Consider the following 12,803-nt stretch of genomic DNA (forward strand, 5'->3'; position numbering starts at 1 on the left):
TATTTAAAATAACCCCCTGAACAGTCAACGGGGCGTGTACTGGCAAGGGGGCGTGTTACTATGGTTGTGACACTGTCCAATCAGATATGGACAGTGTTACATCAAAAGCGAGGAGAGAGAGAGAGTGTGCGCCCGCGCGCACGCTCTCTCACTCTTCAGCTTTGAAGATCAGTCTTCTCCCGAACCAGCAAGGGGGCGTGTCCCAGCTACGGACAGTGCACGCGCTCCCCAGCTCTTACACCTTTTGAACTGCCTTCGGTTTTTTCCACGTTTTTCGCCCGCGGCCATTGAAGCTAATGCAAGGAGTGCGGGCACAAAACGCAGCGCAAACGAGCGGCACAAGTTTTTTCTGCCTCCCATTAATTTAATAGGAGGTCAGAGGCGGAATCCACGGCACGAAAGAACATGCTGCTTTTTTTTACCACGAGCGGCCAAAAGCCGCCCGGGAAAAAAAGCACCTCTGCCTCCCATTAAAATCAATGGGGGGTAATTTTAGAAGTGTTTGGGGCTGATTCCGACGCAGTTTCCACGTCAAAATCAGCACCTGCCTGAACAGCGCTTTACATAGCTCCAACATTTGTAGCACATGCAACATTTTCTCCTTTTGCCCCACCCATTTATTTCGGGCACACACCAAAAATACAGCACTTAAATCATCATAAATACTGCACATAACCCCCTAATTACACTCCAAAATGAATAAAGACTGCCTAAACTAATACAAATCTCAGACCCCCTAAACACATACAGATCCCCTAAATAGAAACAAATCCCAAAAAACAAATACAGGCCCCAGACCCCCTAAATACGGACACCAGACCAGACTCCCTAAATAAACAGCATATGAAATTTAACGATACTTACAAAAGTTAATACGTCAGAGATTCTAAATTGTTGAAATCTCCAAAACGCTACAAATTTTTTTATATGATAGATAGATAGATAGATAGATAGATAGATAGATAGATAGATAGATAGATAGATAGATAGATAGATAGATAGATAGATAGATAGATAGATAGATAGATAATTAGATATGAGATAGATAGATAGATAGATAGATAGATAGATAGATAGATAGATAGATAGATAGATAGATAGATAGATAGATAGATAGATAGATAGATAGATAGATAGATAGATAGATAGATAGATAGATATGAGATAGATAGATATGAGATAGATAGATAGATAGATAGATAGATAGATAGATAGATAGATAGATAGATAGATAGATAGATAGATAGATAGATAGATAGATAGATAGATAGATAGATAGATAGATAGATATGAGATAGATAGATATGAGATAGATAGATAGATAGATAGATAGATAGATAGATAGATAGATAGATAGATAGATAGATAGATAGATAGATAGATAGATAGATAGATAGATATGAGATAGATAGATAGATAGATAGATAGATAGATAGATAGATAGATAGATAGATAGATAGATAGATAGATAGATAGATATGAGATAGATAGATAGATAGATAGATAGATAGATAGATAGATAGATAGATAGATAGATAGATAGATAGATAGATAGATAGATAGATAGATAGATAGATAGATAGATAGATAGATAGATAGATAGATAGATATGAGATAGATAGATAGATAGATAGATAGATAGATAGATAGATAGATAGATAGATAGATAGATAGATAGATTATGACGCATGCTCCTCATATAGATGAATAATATCTAGACCCTTCGTACCAGACGACTGTATTTATCATTCATGTGCATTCATATTTTTGATAACTGTTTTGCTCAATATCTTTACACTTGGATTTTTTCCATAAAATATTAATTTAATTTTTTCTTCCAATAAAGAACAGTCATTCCCGGAAAATAGCAATTATCTCTTTTTATTATTGTTAAATTGAGTGTAGGAGAGATACAGGTATATATGTCTGCTTAATTAATGTCTCCGATTCTCTTTCCGTCATTTTCCTCTTCCTGCGGTTTCATTTGCTGTTCATTATATAACTGCACAATACTGAATACCTCACAATCCTCATTTTTTTTCGCAGGATTGTTCCACGAAACGCACCTCAGAGAGCGGAGGCCTATAGAGATGTTTCCAAACTGGACAATGGTCCTCATGTACTGTACTGTGCAATAATAATTTGTTGCAACCAATCAAATCAACTCTTTCATTTTAAAATGTGCTCAAGAAAAATGAAAGCTGCAATCTGATTGGTTGCTATAGGCAACACTAATATGAGCCCCACTGTCTTCCCCCAAAGGGATTTTCACCCAAAATATGACATTGTTCAAATATTAGTAAATCAGAAATTTAGAGGAGCACCAAAAGTTTTATTTACTTACAGAGGTATTGACATTTTTCTGTTTCACTGTGGCGGCCATTTTTACAAAGTTGACAACAGGAAGTGCAGCCATATTGGTTGTCACCTTTGAATCTCCTCAGATGGACAGACTGTCACTTTGTTATTATTGATCGGATATGGTGATAAAATAAAAGTTGGTGACCAGTTTCTGAAAAGCGAACTAGAAATAGGCTGCAAAATGGTTCTTGTCAATTTTTGTAAAAAATGTTCGCCACACAAAAATGAGAACTCCCACGATCTCTGTAAATGAATAAAACATAATAATTACATTTTGTTAATCATTTCCGGTTCTGATTTTCTGACATATGGCTATTTTTTAATTTTAGGCGGAATTTCTCTTTAACCCTTGCATCGCCAATGGTGTTTTGGACATTTTGCACCTCTGTTTTCAATTAAAACCTTAAACTTACAAAATATTAAAATTTTACTAAACCCGCATATCTATATATTTTCAGAAAGATGTCACCTGACATTGCCAAAATGCCCCTCAGCATGGTTCAGGGGGCCCCGTTCTAGAGATAGGTGCGGGTCCCAGCGGTGGGACCCGCATCTATCTGGGAAAACCCCTTTAAACAGGAGCCATGCAATATTTGGCAGACAACCACAAATGTGTTAAAAATATATACTGCACATGCCAAACAGCTACTATGGTACCAAAATCAAACATTTTTGAGAGCACACTGCAAATTGTGTATAAAAATACAACTTAAATTTATACACACAACCACCTTCATGCAACTTTGCATCAAACAGTGATTATGAGCAAAAATTGCATGAAAATTCAGCTTTGTGACTAAAATCCAAACAAGCAGACCGGTTATGCAAACAAAATATACTCTGCAAAGAAGTTCACACGCCACAGTCAAAGCCCATATTAGCCGCAATATTTAAAAAAAATGCGCCAAAACCGATACATTTTGCCACGATTCTATGAAAATCGCAGCCAAAAATACTAAATGACTGCAACGTCACTGCAACGTCACAGCCTAACCATAGTCACTAATCGCAATTCCCTAAACTTAATTTGATTAGTTAACAAATACTGTTCTTTTGGTGGAACTTGGAGTTAATAAATGGCCTAATTAGGTGTAGGGGGTGATTAGATGAGCTACTGCTCATCTTCTCACTCCTTTTCTGAAAAAAACAAAAAAACACGTGTCGACCCGAGTGCAAGTATGCTCTCTGATTGGTAAGGGGGGAGATAACATGAAGAAAAGTTCATGTTATCTCTCTCCCTTAGGTCATCTACAGCCATACAGGGACAGAAGTAGGATGACAGATTCTCCTCATGTCCCTGCACGCTGCCTGCATGTTACTCCACAGCCCCCTCCTCCTCCACACAGGCTGACGTGAGAACTGCAAATATATGTAGCTTCCACTTCAACCTGCTCTAACTTAGGCTAGGTCGCAGCTTGAGATAAAATTCTGGGCTTTAAAACAAGACCTGGATCGCAGCTCTATCTGCGACCTTGCCTGAGCTAGAGACTTTAGAAGCACATGTTGAAATGAGAGCTGCAAGTATATGCATCTCTCACTACAACCTCTTCTAGCTCTGGCTAGATTACAACTAGAGCTTGTTTTAAAGCCAAGAAACTTAGCTTCGAAACAAGACTAGACCGCACCTCTAGCTGCGTCCTAGCCAGAATTAGAGCTGTTAGTAGCAATGACGTATCAGACACGTCCTTGGCTACAGAAGTGCCTTCCCGCCGTGACGTATGAGATACATCCTTGGCAGGGAAAGGGTTAAAGGGTTTTTCTGGGACCCCAGACAATTCGCAAAATTAAGGGTCCCCTTCATTGTTTACACAGACACCGCGCCATACATTACAATAATGGCGTGCCTGGTACTGCAGCTCCATATCATACTGAAACTCCCATCATTCTTTCATAGTCGCAGGCTGACTTGGCATGCTAAGAGTTATAGTTTGGCAAAAGTTGAAAAGCCGCAGGTTGGGGAACACTGAGTCAAGTGTTACTTTCATCTATAGAAGACGGCCGATGTCTAGCATTGAGGAGGACCATATACTGTATGTTGAGGTTCCTATATAATAGTTCACTGCTTGGGGTCCAAGCAATGGGGAGACACGAAAACCACTTTTCTGAATCTCTATTTTTTCTGGTTACCTAACAACCAGAGGGCTTCAGGCTCCTTACATTATATAGTCGATACGAGAAGTTAGTGCCATTAAAGTGGAGACTGGGGTGATGAGCTTCAGGAGTAGATCCCAGATGGTGGCAGATTTGAGAAACTTTGGAAAAAGAAGGGTCCAACAAATGGAGGTAGCCTTTGTAAAACAAATATGTTAAAAGGGTTGTCCCATCAACACAACTCTAGTCCATATGCTGTATTAAAGGAAGCCCCCCTTCCCATTTTGGACCCACTTCTATTAACCTCTCGATCCTTTGGGCTCAGCAGGACCAAGTATTATATAGTCATCCATTCATTTTAATGTTTGCTGTATAATGGTAATTTTTTTCTGTAGGTGGTGGTTGCTTCTAATGGCAATAACCATTGATTGTTGGAGGTTCAAGTAGCAGGACAGCCCCCGATCAGATAAAAAAAAAAGGCATGATCCATATGGGACAACCCCTTCAAATTTTAATATATCAGACATGTGGATGGTTGTACCTGTTAGTTTGAGGCTATTCCAGGACAGAGACTTGGGCCATATCCAGCAAGGATTCTTGTATTCGAGACAAGCAACCCCCCCCCCCCCAATTTTCATGTCCAAACGTTGTCTTTATTTGGAGTATAAGGAGCAACATAATGCAGCCCCCCATATACTTTCATATTACAGAAGCGCCTGTGGTGCAGTTTTGCTCAGAGCGTAATTCCTACTTGTTAGAAGGGTCTCTTGACAATAAGCGATCAGCTGTAATCTGTGGGGAAAGCTGGCAGTAAGTGTTCAATTTCCCTGCAGCGCCACCACAGGGAAAATTAAGCATTACACAGTGTTCATTCATATCAATGGGTTGTTTGTGTAATGCAGGAAAGTACAGGTTCTCAAGGGCAAGAGGCGCTCTTTGTATCCACTCTCCATTCTGGTGAAGAGATGAGATGAGGATATTGTACAGGGTAGGTGTATGAAAATGGGTTCTCTAAACTGGACAACCCCTTTAATCTTCTCAGATTCCTTGTGTCATTTCTTGCAACGAATTTCTTGAAACTGAACTGTTTCTTTTTCCGAATACTGGTGACAACACAATGTTTCCTTGAAGACACAGCTGTATACACTGTAGAGTACGCTGCCGACCTGTACCACCGTTGGCCAACAAAAACAAACAAGTTAGCAAGAGCCTATAAATTGATGGCCTAACGCCATAGAATGAAAAGAAACGTATTCAGTAAAAGTCGTAGAGCAGCATGAGCAAGCCATCAAAAAACCTATAAGAAAACACAAAGCTCAGAAAGCCTGTTCTGAGGGCAATGACCTACAAGTCACCTGTGGAGAAGTCCTCAGAGACGTAATGGCGTAATCTAGAACCTAATTCTTGATAATCTGGAATACCTGATAATGCAGTTTTGGGCATAAATAGTTCAAATATCGGATTGCTAGGTACTGGTCGGGTACTGGCCCTAGAGAGAAGACCAGTGGGAAAGCCTAGGCAACAACTATGTTCTCCACATGGTCCAGTCTGATGACCAAGTTGGGAAGAGCATTGGACGTGAACATGGAATAAGGACAGAGAAGAGAGGCCAAGGTAAGGGCCCGTTTGTATTCAACAGTTTTGTTTGGCTAGCCCTTTTTTGCCTGAGCCGGGGGAAAATTGATAAACAATTTGTGAACTTTTAGTACCTGTCCGGCATCTATAGATAAACTTGGCATGCCACTGAACACAAAGCTGACTCCATAAGAAACTATGAAATCAGTTATGTCATCAGAGGCCTGGACTAGAGGGCCGGACATATGGGAAATAGCCCCAAGTATTTTTCGACATTTTCCTCATTCAAAAACTTACCTGGTGTTTTCTACTTTCTCAAGACTTTGAGGTCTTATCCTACGAAACTCAAAAACCCATGGTCCAAGTACTGTCCAGTGGTGCAGAGATCTTCATGCACTTTGTGGATCCTAAGTAATAATAATTGATTTCATTTTTGCATTATCACTTTTGACTTGTCAACTTTTTGATTCTCACACATAGTTCTTCAGTCCAGGAAAAACAAATTCTATCAATACTTGTTGGGTGTTTTCCTTTGACACGCTTAGTGGTTTATCTCTTTATAACAGCCATAAATTCTCACCTTTCTCTTGTCTTTTTCAGGATTTTGAATGTATTTATTGCTCTTTTGTCACATCTCAATGTGCTCAGGGGCGATAGGTGTGTGATAGGGACATGGGACCTCAATGCTATCTCCATCCAGAATAGTGGGCAGGTGTGACTGGGCCCCAGGCCTGGATCATTTATAGCTCTCTAGTGTAATCTGAATATGTAAATGTACATGTGTGCTGTGCAGGTGCCTCGCTCCTCGGGGGGTCTTTACTGATGAGGACGTGAATAGATTTGTTTGTACAGTTATTTTAGGCACTTGCCCGGGATATAAAAATGTGCAATCATTACATGGCATAGCAGGAATTAAAAGAGAATTTGGCTTGGAATTTTTTATTTTTTTTTGAAGCCCATAACAATCATTTAGAAGATACAGAAAAAATATAAAACAATCAGAGTCATAACTTAAAGCACCTGGGCCCCAATACAAAGTCTGTATTAGGACCATCACCTGCCTTGTGCCATTTATAATACTAATGTCTTATTATGTGACAGAGGGGTTTTGGGGCCTCTGCTACCTCTGACCCCCTATAGCTACACCCTGAAAACAATACATGAATATATAACTCGGTTTTGGTTCCCATATTGCAATTCCATTTGACCAAGAATGTTGGGTTGTGTCAAGAACCGATTGTGAATAAGGTATTATGGCTGGATCCATCAGATTTAACCATTAGCTTAATTTTTGACTGGCTCTTCGTGCTCTCCAAACAATTTTTTTGATTGGGCGACAATTTCTACATTTACCCACGTAATTATTGTTAGGACCCACTTTCCAGCTATACATAACATGCACATTTCTACATTTTTATGGCGTAGTCTCATGAAGACAAACACTGTCAATTTGCCCTATTAGGGCATCAGGATGTCATAGAGGCTCAGGTCCACCTTCTTATTACCCAGAACCGAGAGTTATTTTCTTTACAAGACATCTCATGACAACCCCATAGGTTTCTGGAATGTCGGGTGCCAGGTAAGTATAAGTTTGGGGGTGGGGTGAAGAATGGGTGGGCCACAAATGGTGCCCATACAAATTAGATTTATGTTAGCTGAACCAACCTGCAGATCGACGGGATCGGCCGACCATCTAATGTGTATGGGGGCCTTCCGACTCTTTCCCCGACGGCAGATATCGGGGTAGAGCAGGATTGAGTAGGATTGGGCAGTTTTTTGTAAATACTGGCGACAACACAATTCAGTAAAAGTCGTAGAGCAGCATGAGCAAGCCAAAAAAAGCTGTAAGAAAACACAAAGCTCAGAAAGACTGCTCTCAGGGCAATGACCTACAAGTCACCTGCGGAGAAGTCCTCAGAGACGTAATGGCGGAATCTAGAACCTGATTCTTGATTACCTGGAACACCTGATAATGCAGTATTGGGTAAAAATAATTAAAATATCAGATTGTCAGGAGCTGTTCGAGTACTGGCCCTAGAGAGGAGATCAGTGGGAACATAACATAACAGATGCATATCTTGAAGCTCCTGGACCCAAATGCAGAGTCTCTATTAGGCCCCCCTCCTACCATATGCCATTTATAATACTGGTGTCTTCATATGTGGCAGAGGGGGTCTTTGGGTTCCCTGACAACTCTGCCCCCCCTATATCTACACCCCTGAAAACAATACATGAAGAAATGGTTCAGGTTGGGTTTATATGTAGCAATTCGAATCGACCAAGAATGTTGAGTTGAATCCAACCAATTGTGAATAAGGTCATAATGGCTGGATCCATCAGTTCTAACCATTAGCTAAATTTTTTTCAATCTAATCACTGAAATCACTATGATCCTGGTGATTGGATTAGAAACCCCATTATGGGCACCAACAGGGATGGGTATTTTTTCCCCTATAAAAAGAATATTCATCCATGGGTGTAAATAACTGATGCTTACTGCTCTTCAAACTATTTTTTTGCTTGGACGCCAATTTTTACATTTACTGACTTTTATTACCTTGGACTGGGGCACTTTAGAGGAAATTATTGTTAGGGCCTACCTTCCTGCTATACGTAACATAGAATGGTGAAGGAGCCGCCCATGTGATGAACCCTACGTATCTCTAGAACGTCAGGTGCCAGGTAAGTATAAGTTTGGGGGTGGAGTGAAGAATGGGTGGGTCACTTATGGTGGACCTACACATATGTTAGCCAAACCTTCAGATTTCGTCAGGACTGGCTGACCTTCGAATGTTTATAGGGGCCTTACGACTCTTCTTTGAAAGCAGATGTTGGAGGAGAGAAGGATTTTGGAGTTGGGTTTCAACATGCCCGATCCTTTTGCTCTGAGGGTAGATAAGCCGCCGCCAGAGGTGTTTGGCAGCAGCTTACTTCCCTCTCCCGATTCAGAATATATGCATACTCGGCCGAGCGTGCATTTGTATGGGGGGATCCACAGAAATAGCTGTCGGCCAAATGAGCATTCGTTCAACGTGTATGGCCAGTCTTAGACTACTCGCTCTGGTTTAGTCAACGTTAGTTGCAGCAGTAGAGTATCGAATATCTTGATGAGTTCCGTAACAAAGATGGACCTTCCCTTTAAAACTTGTCTTCTACAGGTATACCGCATGCATCATCGACTCCGTGATTAACCGTGTCCTGGCCATGTACTGTAATAAGGCTCTGACAGGCTTACCCCATACACATCAGTGATCTCACAGCTAACAACACCAGGCCATGCGCTGAAAGACATCAATAAACGCTCTGATTCAGAATGTGAGCTATTTGCTTTGAAAGTCCAGAGGAGAAGATAACTATTTTAATTATCTGGGACATGTGAAGTCAATTGTCCCTAATGATTTTCAAATGACAGATTATGAATGAAGAGATATTAGGTCTTTCTGCTCGGCTGCTCACCCAAGATTCTGTTGAGGGATAGGCACTTGTGTGTGTTACCTTGTGTCTTCAGGGAAGGGAGAACATGAAAGGATGAGATAAGAATAACTCACTTCACTGTTCTTCGGGAGTTTTTTTTTTCTCTTTAATAGAACCCTATGTGAGCTTCTTCTTAATCATTGTCAACAGATCGTTCTCCGTGAAGTGGTTGACGACGTTATCTCATGTATAAAGTACTAGGGGGACATTGGAAGGGGGTAGAATAGTCTACAATTTTTGAAAATAAATGTTGTTTTTTTCCAATTGGCTATATTATTTCAAATTATTTTTATTTTTTATTCGTGTTTTTTATAAATTTTTAGCATCGTTTTGTAGTATTTTACGTTTTTTTTGTGTTTTTCAAAAATAAGTTTAGATTGTTTCTACAGTTGGCCATACACATAAGGCTTTGGTAACACTTTATTTTTTTTACATTTCTTTTGGTGTATGCACTGGGAAAGCTCCTACCACATACGTCAGATGTATCCATAGGGCCCATGCACCCAGTGTCCTTTTGGCATACACTGGGCCGGAATGCATCAGCATACCTTTTTATTGCATATGGAAATGTAGTCTGCTGCTCTTTCCTTTATGGAGGCATTCAGTGAAAAACATACACCACAAGGTATACGGTATATTTTTTTACCATAGGGTCGTATTGGTGACGTATGCTACTGTATGTTTATACTTATATGTCTTCCATGGGCGTTATGCGTCATAGTCTACGCCCGACATATATACCTGACGAAGTAAAAAAAGAAGGCACGTTTGAGCCTACTATCGGAGGTGTATTTCAGGAGGATTTCCCAGCTGATAACGCCATTGGAATGCTGAGACATTTGCAACTATATAGGCATACAGTGGCTTACATCACCCATAGGACTCCATAGTAAAAAAAAAAAGCATACAGCACGGTATACAGTTCTTACTGTATACCTCTGTATAGAATAAAGAAGTCTACTACACTCTTCTATGCAGCAAGAATAAAGGTACGTTGACACATAATGGCCTGGCATATGTCAAATGGACAATGCCAGTTTTTTCCCCAGTGTCCCCCAATTTTTTTTGAAAGAATAATTTATATGTACCTCAAAATGGGGCAAAAAAAAACCAACAACTCGACACACATAAAAAAAAACTCCCACACGTTGACGAAAAAAATTAAAAAAGTGGCCCGAAGAAGATTTTTTTCTATAAAACATGCTTTCCTTTAGTGCACGTTGTAAAAAACAAAAAAAAAACACATGCAGTTTTTTTTTCCACCCTCCCTCCAATTTTTGTTATAAAACTTAGTCAATAAATGATATGTATCTCCTGCTAAGTGGAGTGTGAGTGGAGGAAGGGAAGTGACAACTTCTCTGAATGCACTTTTCATGTCCGTTCAGCAATTATACAGATAAAGTAAGTCAAATATTTTTTCTCAAGGAGCTCCAACTCTTTTATGGGGGCGTAATAGATTGTTCCACTATAATATCATTGATGTTCCTAGTCTCAAAAGAGTTTTACAGTTTAAAAAAAACAACATTTCCACACACTCTATTAGTGAAGTCTGAGATAATAAAGGGGGGTCCTCTGTTCAGGATCCTCATCTCTTGGCCAGAGTGGAGAGTGGTTATAAAGAACGTCTCTCGCTCTGGAGGACCTGTCCTGTATAACACATACAACACATTGATATGAATGCGCACAGTGTAATACTTAATTTCTCCTGTGGTGGCGCTGCAGCAAAATTGAACACTTATTGCCAAGTTTCCCCATAGGTAATGTCTGATCGCTTGGGGTCCCAGCAGGGGGACACTTGCTTAATGTCAGAGGACCCATCTAACAAGGAGAGATTGTTCACAGCGGAGACCCCCTTTACATACGTTTAGTTGTGATAGACTAAGGTTTATATATATACATGGAATTATTCAATTCATCAACCACATGACCCACAGCTTAGGCTCTGTTCACACTTTGTTTGTGAACTACGTTCAGCATATGTGCCGGGAAAGCTCCCAGTGCATACGTTAAAACACATCCTTTGGGTTCCAGTGTCCATTTTGCATACACTGATCCGGCATTCGGTAGCATACCTTCAATTTTGCTGTATGGAATTGCGTAGTAGACCGCTATTCCATGCAGAGGCACACAGTATAAAAACGTATACCGCGCTGTATACTTATCTACTATTGGGTCCTATGGGTGACATATGGCACGGTGTGCCTTTACAGTGGCATACATTGCAGCCTTTCATCAGAGGTATACGTTGGGAAATACGACGGAAGGCTCAAACAAAGTGTGAACAGGGCCTTACATCTCTATATTGTATACTCTATATATATTTTTTTTATATATATTGTATGCTGGATACCCAGACATCCTATGACTTGTAAAACCCATAAATCTTCGTGAAACACAGAATGAGTCAACAGTAGAGGAAGGAAATCTCTCTGCTATGATGGTTCTATGGCCGATATTTGTTCATGTTACATGATAACTGTACAAATGTTAGCGAGAAGATTAATAGATATTCCTTAGGAAATGTTCCACTTGAGAAAGGTCTCCATGTAAGAGGGCCGTCCCATATTAGAGAACATCTAAAGGTGTTATATAGGCGTTAAGGACATGATGAGCTATACGGTCATACAGAAGCGAGGCTGTATATAATAATCTGTTGCTATAGGGCCCAGTAAGAGGCGCATGGGCATTGAGGACCTGAGGAGGTTTCTCAGTCTACTTCAGCCCATTTTAATAGTTTCAATCCCCCCCACCCACCCAACTTTTATATACAACACCACATACTAGACATACAGCTGGGTCATTATAAGTTAGACTTAGGTCTCTTGCACACGACTGTTGTGCCACTCGGGCCATTTTTGGTGGCAACCGATAGTCTTCACGGACCCATTCACTTTATGAATCGGGTCAGTGAAAAATGGTCTGAGTCTCCAATCCGAGGAAAGATAGAACATCTCCTATCTTTCCTCGGATCTCTGACGGGACTCGGACGGCACACACGGTCGTGTGCATGAGGCGTAGTATACAACATTTCCTGCCTCCACGGAAATTATAATTTATATATAAAATATGTCATGAACACACTCAAAGACTCGGACAAATTTATATGATAACCAATTGACCTATCTGAATAATTGACCTGGGTTGTTGGAGACACCCAAGGGTCTACCGAAAACATACAAAATCCAAGCAAATGTTAGCACTTTGTCACTTGGCGCTACCTGTGTGTATAGATAATACCTAACTGGTGCTAATATAGCGAAAAATTTACTTTTAGGGTAAAGCTATACAGTGGTTACTGTCAC

Source organism: Rhinoderma darwinii, chromosome 5, assembly GCF_050947455.1.
Source record: "Rhinoderma darwinii isolate aRhiDar2 chromosome 5, aRhiDar2.hap1, whole genome shotgun sequence".
In the NCBI taxonomy this organism is placed as follows: Eukaryota; Metazoa; Chordata; class Amphibia; order Anura; family Rhinodermatidae; genus Rhinoderma; species Rhinoderma darwinii.